Genomic DNA, 12,947 nt, shown 5'->3' with positions numbered 1-12,947 from the left:
GGTGGCCATCTCCCTTTCCGACCGTGATGCAGCGGTAGCGTGGAGCTCGAATAGGTCGAACCACTCATGCACGGGTCCATCGTCCGCTGATCTGGTGTACTTGGGGATGTCAAGGTCAGCCGATGGTTTTGTCATGATGTTGGTCGCTGTGTGCAGCAGGAACTGCTTCGGTGGTCTGCATGCGGTCAACGTGTCTTGCTGATGGCTTTGCTGCTGATGTGCGGATGATTAGTCGGCTGCCAGGTCTCCATCCTGTCGACTTGTGTGACGCTATATGTGACAGACGTGCCGTGGCTCATACGCCATACTTTTATTCTATTCACGCGCACTTCTTCATCGTCGGCTTCTCCTGACTGGCCTCATACGTCACATATCTATATATATATATATATATATATATATATATATACATATATATATGTATATATATATGACGAAGCAGACGAGAACGGTTCGGTGCGGTAGTGGTGAGAGAGGAAAACGAAGTGTTTAATAAGCATGGAGCTGGGTGGTTGCCGCTGGGTGGTTGCGCGACGTGGTTGCAGTTTGCTCGAACGTTCTCGAACCTGTGCTGCTTCTTCAAGGGCGTCTTGGTGCATCCTCCAGTGGGGGTGCGGCCGGATCGGGCGGTGCTTGCTTAGGCATCTCAGACTAATAACTCTTTCGTCTCCCGGCCAGGCACATTCTGCCTGGTCGGCCTCTCTTGCTAACAATGATCTGTCAATTGATCTATTCTTGCGCAGTGGTCTGAACAACGTTCCTGTGGCCCTGGTTCCTACCAATGGGGAATCAATTCGCATGAAAAACCCGAAAAGCATTCAGGAAGAGCTCCGGAAGATTACTGATCATTTCCAATTGATCACCGAGGTGCGTCAATTTGGACGTGGAGGCATTCTGTGCTGTTCGCCGGACCAGGCCTGTGTCACAGATCTACTAAAGTGCTCAACTTTCGCATGTCATCCGGTGAGCTGTTTCGTACCAATCCATTTGGCATGTGTGAAGGGACTAGTTCGTGGGGTTGACTCGAACCTTACTCCGCTAGAGATTCTAGAAATGTTCACTGTAGCAGGAGCAGTCTCTGTATTCCGTTGCTCGCGTACCATTGAGAACAAAAAGGTACCCACGGAGTCAGTGATTGTGACTTTTGCCGGTACGAATCGACCAACAGAAATTAAGGCGTGGCCTCTGATCTATCGCGTTGAAGCGCTAACCCCTCGCCCACTTCAGTGTACAAAATGCTGGAGGTACGGACACACCTTAAAGGGATGTAGGTCCGACGTGAGGTGCCGTAAATGCGCAAAACAACACAATACTACTGAATGTTCAACACAAGAAGTGAGTTGTTGCTTGTGTAGTGGATCCCATCCAGCTGATGACGGTAGTTGTCCGTTGAGGACGCAAGAGTTACAACTTCTGGATATCATTGAACAGAAGCGATGCTCGCGGCGTGAGGCCCGAGCTGTACTTTCAGAGCGCACACGTGGTTATGCCACCGCTGCCAATCGAGCAAATCAAATGTTACTCTTCGCTGACAGATATAATAGCATCAACGGTGGAAAAGACGATGACGAAGATGATGGAAACTCTGTTTGTGAGCTTAACAGAATCATTGGCGCAACTAGTGAATACACAAATGACACAAATATTTCAGGGCGGTAATCGACAGCCTAACACCCCTTCACTATCTACGACAGTTGAGGCGATTACTGAGGTTTCATTGGAACCAGGTCCTTCAAAGGCAAAGCCAGGCAAGTCAAACACAGGCCGAAAGATAATTGTTCCCATTGAACAGGAATTAGATTGGAGCTCTGACTCCTGGAAACGGCAACGAATCTTGGAAACGGCAAATTTCGGCGGAATCCGAGAAAAAAGATTCATAATTATTTTATGATGGCAGCAGCGAATAATCAGAAAATGATTTTGACTCATCGGACATCAGCAGAGACTGCGAAAGTGTGTCGAACTGCTGCGGAACATCAAGAGGCATCCGCCGCATATTTTGAAATTTTTTTGTTTGCTTGATACAAAGCAGCATTGATGTATCTACAGAGTGCTCTCGTTTTTGTTAAAAATTTCCCTATTAAATCTTTTTTCGCAACATTTTTGGTCATTTTTGCTTTAGATTTATTACCATTAGAAAGCGAATTCATTGTTCTACAAATTCGTACCATTTATTATAGTGTCGATTATTTCATATTGGCAGTAGAAACATTGTTTGCTAGACTACCCAAAAATGGCCTTTTTGCCCGCGGACAGAAAAGTCTCAGAACAGTAGCGCAAAGAATGACACGGATGGCGACAGTTCAAGACGGAAGACAGCGCTGAGCCCCGTCTTGGCCTGTCGCCATCCGTGTTATTCTTTGCGCTACTGTTCCGAGTTATGCACTACCAACTAGCCTATCATTCTGTCCTTTTGGACAGGAAAGTGTTAACGCGACAGCGTTAAAGAGCTCGGTTAGCAGAAATTCTGGTGTCGGCGTCGGTGTCGGCGTCGTTGGTTGTGAGCGACAAACCAGCGCTGTCCGTGACCGAAAAATCGAGAAACACGTAAATGAAATAAATAATTAAATACCTTAGGTTGGAGTGAGATTCAAACACATGCCATCTGGGTGGCAAGCTGGTGTTCTACTACAGAGCCACGCCATTGCTTGTAATGGCTGCGAAAAAAACAACACTATATGAATGTCCTGCTGTGCAAGGAGTCTCCTTATCGCAATTATAACCTTAGAATTGCGCCATGAGTCAGAACACGTGAACTGCACCACGAGAGGGTATTCTAAAGGCCCAGCCATTACAAAGAGTCCACACATAATCAACCATCATCATCAGCAAAAGCATCAACAAAATGAGCAGCTTTGCAGGTTCACGTGCTGCCTTACGGACGCGTAGTGGGCCCTTCGCTCATTCACAAAAGGAAAAATTATGGCGTAGTGGGTACTTCAAAGCTGCACTTGCGCAGTAGGCATTCTAAGATAGTTTGAAACGGCCAATATTACGCGCACAGACGTTCGTTTCCATGCGGCTCGGTTGAGGCACCCACCGAGAACCGAAGCTATAGGCTGGCATTTGAGAAGGTGATGAGCACAGGGGCCGATTACGCTATCGCGTTCTACTCTTGATGGCGAAGCGCAAGCATCCTCCAATCTTTTGTTTCGTACACAGCACTAGAACATTTCCTTGCTGTAGCCACCTAAACTGCAACGTGTTGTTCGTTTTATGTAAGCCACGGCAATACTTTCGTAATCAAGCAGCGAATTTTATGTCGAAAAATATGAAACCGGTAACCAAGCCATCGTCTACGCCGTAATATCACCCCTATTCACAAAGGCTCTTCTCATGTGTTTAAAGAATAACAAATGTTTACAGGGTGATTCCACATATGATCGAACAAACGATGGCTGGTCGACCTCTCAAATTCATTTCAAAATTTTATATATTATTGCCTGATGAGTGGAAAGAAGAGATCCGCAATTTGTTTTGCCGCCAAAATTTTTTTCGAACCACAGGAAATCAATAATGACGAAGAGGTGGAGTAGAGCGCTCATCCGCTCTGCTGTTGTGGCCAACTTTTGTTATGAATTGCACAAAATATATTAAAGTTAGGTAGCTGAAATTTATTTACCTAAATATATGCATGCTTTTGCTTCTGCTCAGGTATTTTTAGTTTTTATGTGTAGTGTAGATGTTTTTATAAAAAACCTCAAAAATGGCCCAATCGGCAAAATTTTCTTTACTTTGAAGGTCTTTATCTCAAAAAAGCCTTGTGGCAGAGGTACGAAAATTCGGCATTACGCTCTTCGCATATGTGTCTACCAAACTGCCAAATCTTGTATTTATATAACTTTTCAGTAAAGAGATATAATCGGGCTAAGTTCAAGAAAACACCGAACAATGAAAACTTCTGACGACAATTAAAAAAACCATTTTTTAAGTTTCTTAAACTTTGTACACTTATTCTCCTCCACATCAGCTTTCACAATCATTAAAAACATGTTGCATAATGTCGTTGCACTAATAGTTACGGCCCCTCCAATGAGACCCTTAGGCAAGGATGGGCAATTCCGACTTCTTGCCCAGCAAGTTTACAAAATGCAGGCAGGATTGAACTTCTTTTTATTAAAAGGTCAGCAGGTAGCTAAAAAGGTGTCGCCGGTACTGAAGACGTTAATTTTGAAATTATTTGGTCACTGCAGCGGCCACGAGCGCGGAGCTACCGAGTAGGCGCGCGCGCACCCGAGATGCTCGTTGTAAGAGACGGCGCAGTGAGAGCTCGTTCTCGCGTCCTCACACCGATTGAGTTCGAAACAGCAACACCTTTCGGGTGACTTGAACGCACGTGCACTGGAGCTTCGCTATTCTATCCGCCCTCTGCTCGCATCTCAGCTAGGCGCTGATAACACGGCGGAGATGGAAGCAAGATGAAAACTCTATAAGGGAGCTATGAGCGCTCGCTTCACGTACGCTGCTGCCACAGAAACTGCGCTGCGGCAGTTGCGATCAGTGGAAAGCATGAACGCGGCGCTCCAGTGGCAAAGCAAAATATCGATTGTCAAAGGAATCAAAAGCAAAACTATCGGTAACCGGATGCGCTTGTCTATATTAGATGTCGCCAGCAGACGGCGTGAACTGGCCGCGCTTTCGGTGCGCTGTTCACACTTCATTCGGCGCGGATAGGTCTTGTGCTTTGCCCTTACTCTACTCCTCCAGTGCGTCTCATGGCGAGAAAGTATAGCTCTGAATGAGTCTATTGTGGAGACTACCTTTCGAAACACAAGAAGCTTAAAGGAGTACTGACACGAATTTTTAAAAAAAATTCGGATTGTTGCTCTAAATAAAAATACTGGTGTCGAGAAACGTAAAACGACTATTGTGCTGCCTGGGAATGCATCCTATATATTTTAATTAGCGCCACCTTAAAAAGACACTTTCGGTTTCGATATCGAGGGGCTTTTCAGTGTCGTTTCATAGCAGTGTGACGTCAGGGAGATACAGAAATTCGCGACGTACTAGCGGGAAATCCGTCATCTGCTCGTGGTGCAATAGACAACGACGAGTGGATTGTCGTCCAGTGAACCTGACAGTGATTTCTACGATTTAGGCTGCATGCAGGACGCAGAACTCGCGAACTAGGAGGAACTGTCTTGACTTGTCGGGATAATGTCCTTGCAGTGTGGCTGGCTTGCAAATGCTCAGCGACGAAAACTTCAAAGTCAAATTAAAATATTTTATACGTGTTCTCCGACTCCAGTGTGTGGACAGCGTGGACACTGCATACCAACGAAGCAAAAAATGTCCCTTTTGCGATGCCTCAAAATCGTGTCAGTACTCCTTTAATTATTGCAAAGAAGCCAAAATTTTGCAGAGGTACCGACCTAGACATAAATGCTTTGAAGGAACGTTTAACGCCCGAAAGATCAGTGACTGTCAGTGAGACGGACTACTTGTGCTACGCGTGCTTTTGCTACCACTGCAATGAAAGATCTTCACGGAAAGCACAGTTTAACGATGACATTCTTATGCCCCCTGAAAAAGAAATCGACGCAATTAACCAGATCACTGCGACTACCGGTGCACGTGCGTTCAAGTCACCCGAGAGGTGTTGCTGTTTCGAACTCAATCGGTCTGAGGACGCAAAAACGAGCTCTCACTGCGCCGTCTCTTACAACGAGCATCTCGGGTGCGCGCGCGCCTGATCGGTAGCCCCGCGCTCGTGGCCGCTGCAGTGACCAAATATTTTCAAAATTAACGTCTTCAGTGCCGGCGAAACCTTGTTAGGTACCTGCTGGCCTTTTAATAAATAGAAATTCAATCCTGCCTGCATTTTATACACTTGCTGGGCAAGAAGTCGGAATTGCCAATATTTGCCTAAGGGTCTCATTGGAGGGGCCGAAACTATTAGTGCAACGACATTATGCAACATGTTTTTAATGATTGTGAAAGCTGATGTGGATGAGAATATGTGGACGAAGTTTAAGAAATTTAAAAAATGGGTTTTTTTTTTATTGTCGTCACAAGTTTCCATTGTTCGGTGTTTTCTTGAACTTAGCCCGATCATATCTCTTTACTGAAAAGCTATATAAATTAAAGATTTGGCAGTTTGGTAGATAAGCATGGGAAGAACATAATGCACAATTTTTGTCGCTCAGCTACAAGGCTTTTTTGAGATAAAGACCTTCAAAGTAAAGAAAATTTTGCCGATTGGGCCATTTTTGAGGTTTTTTATAAAAACATCTACACTACACATAAAAACTAAAAATATCTGAGCAGAAGCAAAAACATGCATATATTAAGGTAAATAAATTTCAGCTACCTAACTTTAATATATTTTGTGCAATTCATAACATTTGGCCAAGACAGCAGAGCGGATGAGCGCTCCACTCCACCTCTTCGTCATTATTGATTTCCTGTGGTTCGAACAAATTTTTGGCGGCAAAACAAATTGCGGATCTCTTCTTTCCACTCATCAGGCAATAATAGCCCCGCCACGGTGGTCTAGTGGTTATGGCGCTCGACTGCTGACCCGAAGGTCGCGGGATCGAATCCCGGCCGTGGCGGCTGCATTTTCGATGTAGGCGAAAATGTTCGAGGTCCGTGTACTTAGATTTAGGTGCACGTTAAAGAACCCCAGGTGGTCGAAATTTCCGGAGGCCTCCACTACGGCGTCTCTCATAATCATATGGTGGTTTTGGGACGTTAAACCCCAGAAAAAAAAATCAGGCAATAATATATAATATTTTGAAATAAATTTGAGAGGTCGACCAGCCATCGTTTGTTCGATCTTACGTGGAATCGCCCTACAGATTCTCCGCATGCTTCTAAACTATCTTCAGAGTTCGTCATTCGAAACCCTCCGACGGGGTTATCAGATGAAATGGTTCCCTGAGAACATGAAAACTGAGGCAGCTTGGCACTGGTGGGTCCAATCCTGAAGGAGCTTGGTGGCCTTTGTTTATTTTTATTTTTTCTCATTCTTTGTTCACATCTTTCCTTCCTTTTCTGTCTTCTCTCTTTTTCTTCTCTCTTTTTTGCCTCTATATTTCTTTCTTTTCCTCTCTCTGTCTACATTTCTTTCTCTTTTTCGCTCTTCCTTTCTTCTCTGTGTTCCTTTCTCTCTCGATTTCTTGCTTCCTCTTTCCTTTTATCTCTTTCTGTCTATACATTTATCTCTCTTTCCGTCACTTTCTGTTTTTTCTCATTTCTTCATCTCTGTTTGTCTCTTTTCTCTCTTTCTTTTTATGCTATGCTTTACTCTCCTCCTATTCCTTTTCCTCCTTCTCTCCTCCTCACCCTCACTCCCCTCCCCCTTGCAAGGCTATACAAGGTTCCGCTAGCGTGCCTGGATAGCCGAGTTGTTTAGATGTTCGTCTTCGGATCGTGTGTACGCGGGTTCGATTCGCCTCTATCGAAAATGCCGCCGCCGCGGCCGGGATTCGATCCGCGACCTTCGGGTCAGCAGTTGAGCGCCATAACCACTCCTAAGATGGGTATGCGCCACAGAAATTGCTCATGCGCCCGCTACCGAGTACAGCAGATGCGAGCGTTAAACGAAAACTCCGCTTGCCGAAGTGGAGCACGTGACACGCGTAAATGAGAGAGAGAAAGAGAAAGCGATAGAAAGATAGAGATACAGAGAAAGGCGAGACTTGCACTAAGTCGCGCAAGACTTGAAGCAGTGCAGCTGGACGATTCTGAAGTCTTGCAAAACAGCCAATAAGCTAGTCTCAACCTAAAACTAGCTAAAGCCCAACAACGGCCTAGAAGCAACCTAGAAAACAACATAGCTAAGAGCCTAGCAGCTACATAGACGCAACCTACGATCACCCAGCTAAAAGCCTGGCAACTACCTAAAAACAACCTAAACTGTCCTAGCTAAAGCCTACAAACAACGTCGAAGCAACCTAGAACCTAGAAACCACCTAGGATCTTTTCTTTCTTTCTTTTCTTTCTTTCTTTCTTTTTGCCTTTCTTCCTTTCTTTCTTTCTTTCTCTCTTTCTCTTTCTGTATTCGTTCTCTAGTCCATCCGAGTTATTGCATCTCACGCCTGACAAATCGGCGCACATGTTCGAGGACCGAAGCAGAAGATGAAAAAGAGGACGAAGCGGGCGAGCGTGTGTTTCGCTAAGGAACAACCAACAAACCAACCAGTCGAGATAATGCGTTGCACGTACCGGAATTGTAAAGGCCATTCATGATGATGATAGCTTGCTCGAACGCGTAACGGCTTAACAAATGGCATAGCAGCTCCGCTGTAAAAGTGAAGTGGCCCTAATGCAAGACTGAAAGGTCTGAGAGTGGCACTCGCTCTGACTGTATTGGTAAACTTGTGATTAACTGTGACCGTCTTTTTCTTCGTCTTCTCAGTCGATCTATTGAACCAGGCCCTCCTACCCCCCACCCCAGATACCTTTCTGCACCACTTCGCCTGGTATAGCGCTGCCTCCGAGATCGGCACACCTTTGACAATGACCAGGATTTCGGGACATGTGCACCTAGCGCCATCTCTCGCCGGTGGCAGGGGCGGCGGCCGTAACTGAAAGGTACATAAGTGAAAAAAATCATGTCTGACGAACAAACCTATTTACCTGAAAGGACTTCAAGTTCTTTACAGCATTGTCCCACTGGAACATTCTGGTAAAGTTGCAGTGGCGCACTACAAATCGCGTTGCTTGTCTGAGTGTTTAATAGTTCACAATGGGGCCCCATGTGTATCTAATGGGTGGTGTTCAAGTGTCCTGGGGCGCCACGCGCTTTGTAGTGCGATGCGGCAATCTTGCCAAAACATTCCAGTGGGTCTCTTCTGTATAGAACAGGGAGTCCTTTCACAGCGAAGGCAGTTATGAGATCACAACAACAGCCGTTCTCGGCGCAGTGGTTGTCCATCGCCGGTGTCTGTAACCTCTATCGCGCGAAATAAGAAAAGAAATAAAATGAGAAAAAAAATATCCAGGATTCAGATGGAATTTGAACACGGGCCCTTTACCTGGCAGTCCAGTATTCCGCCACTAAGCCACGCCAGTGCTTGAATCTCCTTCGAAGAAACACCCCATACAAGCGTCACCTCGGGCAAGAAAGCACGCTAACATATGTAATATAGCGTGGTCGAATAGCAAAATAGAAATAGGTGTCACAATGTGAATTGCATAACTAGTGGGTCGTTCAATGCTTCCAGGCCCCTACAAAAGGCTCAGCGATAATTCTTCATCGTCATCAGCCACAGCTTCAACAAAGTCCACATAATGCCCCACAGAGACGTAGCGGGTACCACGCTTCTCCTCAGAATGATGTATAAAGGCATAGTAGGTGCTTCCCTATATACTTCACAAAAACTATTGTAAAAGTCTACGAAAGCAGTGCGCCTTCGGTAGTTTATTGATGCTACATCATCGCCATCTTATCTTCTTTCTTCTCTTCCTCCCTGCCTGTTCACGGTCGCTTCCCTTTGTCTTTGTCGCTCTGGTGCTGCGGTTATGCTAAGCTTGCAGAATATTATATCCTCCCAACCGTCTGTCTTCATCCCTCCTGGGATGGTACGGGAGAACATTTCCTATCGAAGCTTCTTCTGTTTTTCCTCTCAGGCCTTGGTAGTACACAGTCTTCAAAATTCCTTGTTGTTTTGCCGTTTTGAGCACACTGAAAGGGCCGATGAACGGAAATTTTGCATCGAGACCTTTGCGCACCAGAATCATGTCTCCAGGCATAATATCCGGCATCTTTGCCATGTGTCGTTTGTCAAAGTTTCTCTTCATGTTACACCGGTACTTCTTCCGCTGTTGTGCTGACAATGGTGTTTCTCGGAGTGACACTTTACCAACGATGTCCAGCTCTTTATCAGCCGCAAGCCATGCGCTTGTTCCAAAAGCTGCAAAATGTGGACTGCATCCTATTCCAGCTGTGTAAGAGCGATTATGATGTGAGACTGCTGCCTCGAGTGAGCATTTCCAACCTCCCTTAAAATGTGGGTAGAGTGCGATGAATGTCTTCAGGTCACGAATTACCCTTTCAGCGAGAGAATTGGCTTCGGGGTGATAAGGAGCAGGGAAACGAAGCTCGACACCTCTTTGCTGTGCCCAAACTCGGAGCTTGTCACTTCGAAAAGCTGGTCCGTTGTCAGCCACTACAACCTTCACGTTTTTGAAGATGCCTCTTTCAAGAAGCTGAATAACGGAGTTCGTGTCCTCTTTTCCGGGCTTGGCAGCAACGAACCGCGTACATTCATCCACTGCTACAAGAAAAGCTTGCGTTTTTCTGACGCCCTCGCCCTTCTTTTTTATCTCGGCGAAGTCGAGGTGCAACACTTCGAATGGAACGTCTGAGTATGTTGGCATGACCATCTGGTTCCCTCTTGGCTTGAACTTGGCTTTGTGCACCTGACATTCGTGGCATGTTTTGATGTAGCGTGCAACATCCGCTTTCATGTTTTTCCACGTGAATCTTTGCGTAAGCTTCCGGTATGTCTTCCAAAAACCATCATGACCACCTGATTCCGGGCTATTATGGTACAGTTTAAGAATTAACGGCACACTTGTTTCAGGTACGTGTATGCGACCATTCTTAAATTGTAAATCCTGTGTGCCTTCCCAAAGCGTTGCCATGTTTACGCTCTCGCAGTTGGCTTCCTTTGGCACGTGCAATCTGGAAAGCGCATCAGCGTCTCGATGCTTGAGTCCGGGGCGATGCGAAACTTCGAAACTATACTGCTGGATTTCACTTATCCACCGAGCAAGCCTTCCTTTCGGCTGTGCCAGCTGAAGGAGGTGCGTAAGGGCTTGATTGTCAGTGAAAAGCTTGAAATTTCGGCCTTCTAGGTAACTCTTGAAGTATCTCAAGGCCATCACTACAGCAAGTGCCTCCTTTTCGGTAGTTGCATAGTTAACTTCTGCCTTTGAGAATGTGTATGAGTAATATCCAATTACTTGTTGTTGCCTTCCAGTGGGCTTCTGAACGTCGTGTTGATAGAGTACAGCTCCAGTTCCGTAGTGAGAAGCATCGGTACATAGTTCGAAGGGTAGTGAAAAATCCGGTAATGTCAGCACAGGGTCAGACGAAATAATCTTTACAAGTTCCAAGTAGCACCGTTCACACTCTTCGGTCCATATAAACGGAACTTCTTTTTGTGTCAGTGCGGTTAAGCATCTCGTTTTCGTTGCGTAATTCTTGATAAATGTCCTGAAATGACCCGCCAGACCCAGGAAAACTCGCAAGGAATGTAGATCATATGGCTTGACAAGGCTTGAAATTCTCTGCACACTTTCTTCTTTTGTGCTTTTTGTTTTCCCATTGAAGACTCGACCGAGGAACACCACAGTTTGACAAAAAAATTCACTTTTCTTCACGTTTATCTTGAGTCTTGCTCGGCTCAAGGCCTCCAGTACATCAGATAAGTGCTGACTGTGATCCTCCTTCGTCCTTGAGTAAACAATAATGTCATCGACATACACGTTGCAGAACTTGCCTATGTAATCTTTCAGGACACTATTCATTAGCTTTTGAAACCACGCCCCGGAGTTCTTCCATCCGAACGGGAGACGGTTATACTCGTAGATATCAAATGGTGTGACAAATGCTGTAAATTTCTTTGTTTCTTCTTTTAGTGGCACTTGCCAGTATCCCTTGCACAAATCAATTCTTGAAAACCATTGACATCCGCCAGTTTCATCGATTATCTCATCTATCCGGGGCATTGGGAAAGGGAACAATTCAGTCTGCCTGTTGATTAGTCGATAATCCGTGCACAGTCGAAGGGAACCATCTTCCTTGGGTACAATAGTAATTGGTGACGCGAATGCGGATGTAGACGGCCTGATGATGCCGGAGTCCAGCATACCTTGTAGTTCTTGTTTCAGCCAAGCTTTCTTTTCATGACTCAAGGCGTAAGGCTTTCTCCGGACTATTGTTGTATCGTTCAGCTCAAACGGTACCTCAATTGCTGTTGTCGGTGGTGGATATGTTCCAACGCATATTAGTTCTGGGAACTTGGCTGCGATGTCATCAGGGCACATGGCTATTCTACTTGTCTTGGTCACAACATTATTCATGGGTTCTATCGCATAGCTCGTCATTTTGCCTTCATCCGTTGTTATCACGTCGTCCCACAGTATGTTCATCTTTAGGCGCTTCATATCCGGCCGAGAGAGAATAAAGTCAAAGTCAACTCCGGATAGCACCAAACATTTGACTGTCACCTCCTGGCTGCTGAACTGAAGTTTAGCATTGGTCCATCTGGAGAAATCCCTGCGTGTGCCGTCGTAACCGTGCACATGTATGGACTTTCCCGTGATGATATCATGGGGACACACAATTCTTTCATTTATCATGCTTACAGATGCTCCGGTATCAATAATTACTGACACTTCTTGATTATTGACAAGCATAGTAGCATACAGAATGTGTGTCTTTGTAATAAATACAGTCTCTATTTCATTACTCGGTCGGGTTTGAGTTTCTGTGGCCTCCCTGCTGTCGCAGTCCCTGAAGTGTCTCGCGGTTCTTGAAGGTAGAGTGCTTGGACAATTAGTACGTATAAATTCGTAGCATGCTTCGTCCTGTAACCGTGCATCCTTAAGTTCGGCTCCTTTGTGCGATGTGACCCTCGTTTTTACACAGGTATCTGTGACAATAACATTCTTTATCATACAAAGAAGGTCTTCTAGAGAGCGCGGTGACATGAGTTGTGTCTGCTGTCGGCATTCTCTCGTCATTCCAAGCATTACAAGCGGTATAATGGCCGATTCCGGAAGTTTAGGCTCTGCGAGTTGAAGTAGGCGACACTTTTCAAAGACATATTCAGAAACTTTTCCTTCTTTCTGTCTATATGTAAGCGCGTCATCCCACAACTCGAGCGCATTGCCTTGAAAAGCAGAACGAAAGCTGTCTTTCCATGCACACCAGGGTTGTTCTTTGTGTTTTACGATACGGATATCGAACCATTTCTTGGGATTTCCAGCTA

Source organism: Rhipicephalus sanguineus, chromosome 10 (genome assembly GCF_013339695.2).
Source record: "Rhipicephalus sanguineus isolate Rsan-2018 chromosome 10, BIME_Rsan_1.4, whole genome shotgun sequence".
Taxonomy (NCBI): domain Eukaryota; kingdom Metazoa; phylum Arthropoda; class Arachnida; order Ixodida; family Ixodidae; genus Rhipicephalus; species Rhipicephalus sanguineus.
Note: the sequence above shows the minus strand (reverse complement) of the source record.